Below are 2196 nucleotides of genomic sequence, written 5' to 3'. Positions count from 1 at the left end.
AAACAGCACTTTGGAGTTCTTACCTCCCCTTTCCCAAGTCTAGCAGATTGGATCAGGCAAGTTTTTCCCAATGACTCAGCAGAGGCACTTTTGATTATAGGAGCCTTGCTTCTGTTGTCTATGGAAAGACCTACAGAAAGGACAAAAACAAAGCATGGGAGAGTCACAAAACAGAAAACTTAAAACTATAGTAAATTGTAATGATTACCTGCTAGCACCCTCTTATTCATTCATTACTTCTAACCATCCATCTAACCCCACCCCACAAACCTGAAAATGCTTTAATTTTCTTAGTCACAGTAAACTAGAACGATACAAATTTGTAAATCAGCCAAATGTCCCCACTTTATAAAGGTATTGGAGTAAGAGGTAGCTCAGTGGTAGAATGCTTGCTTAGCATAGGCAAAGCTCTGGGTTCAATTTTCAACACCAAAAATTATGGCTAGGGGGCTGGTGAGATGGCTCAGTGGGTAAGAGCACCCGACTGCTCTTCCGAAGGTCCGGAGTTCAAATCCCAGCAACCACATGGTGGCTCACAACCATCCGTAACAAGATCTGACGCCCTCTTCTGGAGTGTCTGAAGACAGCTACAGTGTACTTACATATAATNAATAAATAAATCTTTAAAAAAAAAATTATGGCTAGGATATAGCCAGATGGGTATCACCGGACACCCACCTCTCATCTAGAAAAATGAGGCAAGAAAAGATTACAGTATGTTATCCCCTAATGAGAAATTATCTTAATATAAATCAGCATATTAGTTTTATTTTCTTCAGCTCCTGTTTTTTCTAAGCTCCATGAAGAGGTACATACATTATGTCCCATGATAATATACCACCTCATTTTTAGCCTTCCTCTCTGCATCCATGATCAAAGCTTCTAAGAGCACTCTAGTATCACATTTCCATAAACACCTGATAGTTCCTGATTTCCTCAACACCCTCAAAAATATGATTAGTTTCAGCTAAACTTCAAAGTTAAAAAAAAACAAAAAACAAACAAACAAACAAAAAAACAGGAGATGGCTTTGTATAGATAGCCTAGAGAACAAACATTTGTTATGGTTGGTAGAACATAAGAAAGGGATATAAGCAGTATAAAAAGGAGATGGCCATACAAAATCTCTTAAGTCTTCAACATCCTTGTACTTTTTTAGCTTTTACTAACTCTTATGTCTCGGGTATGATAACTGCCCCTGCATTATTAGCTGTGATGATACTGAGAATCTCTACAGGCCAGAAAGTGGTTCACAAATGTTCCAAAAGCTTGTGTGTCCTGAAAACAGTCTCCAAGTCATTCCTGGGTACTTCCTTTTGAACTGCCCATGACCAAGATTCATATCCCAGTGCCATGGTTTGATTCAGAAAAGAAGAAAGAGTGTGGATCCTGGAGTTAGAACACTGTAACCTGTATTAGTTGCTAACTAAAAAAAATTGTGAGGAACAGTATTGTATTTTAAAGTATTTTAAAGCAACAGTGTTGGAATAAGAGCTCTTCTCTAGTGAACAGAGGTGTACAGAACACACGTGAAAGAAAGGTGACAATGATGGTAACTAATGTTGAGAGCTTAATATGAACTGGGCACTCTTCAATTTAATATGAACAGCATCCCCCTCCCCAACTTCTGTAATCCTTGATGGGAGAGTTTATCCTCTAATAATTCAAGTATTTGAAGTCAGAGCTCATCTAAAATAAAAAAGAAAATGTTAGTTATGGAAGTAGAATACTTTTAAGGTTAAACAAAAAAAGAAAAAAATCTATTTTTACTTATCCAGAATCATCACATAATATGTAAGAACCATACTATTTAAAGGGTACAAAGGCTATAGGTTCTATATTCCTACCATTGCAGATGTTATAGAAATACTAAACTAAATAAAATACAATGCTTTGTTCAAGTGGACTCTGCTCTTCTCTCCACCCCCATTCTCCACCCCCCAGGCTGACAAGAAATGGCTGCAGGCAAGGTATTTAAGAGAAGCACTCTGGGAAAGAAGATTCTGGTTAGGTGCACTAGGCGACGATGTTGTGCAACCAGTTTCTACCTATTTTGTTTTTCATTACTTTTCAGAGTTTTGAGAGTAGCAGTTATCTTTATCTGACTGAATGCAGGGAATGAGGTCACCTTTTCCTCTAGGACACTGAAATCTCTGTCACCATGGTTTTTATTTCTTATACAATCAAACTGTGGTG

This window comes from Mus pahari, chromosome X (assembly GCF_900095145.1).
Source record: "Mus pahari chromosome X, PAHARI_EIJ_v1.1, whole genome shotgun sequence".
In the NCBI taxonomy this organism is placed as follows: domain Eukaryota; kingdom Metazoa; phylum Chordata; class Mammalia; order Rodentia; family Muridae; genus Mus; species Mus pahari.
The sequence above is the reverse complement of the archived record's forward strand: the minus strand, read 5'-3'. Positions refer to the sequence as shown.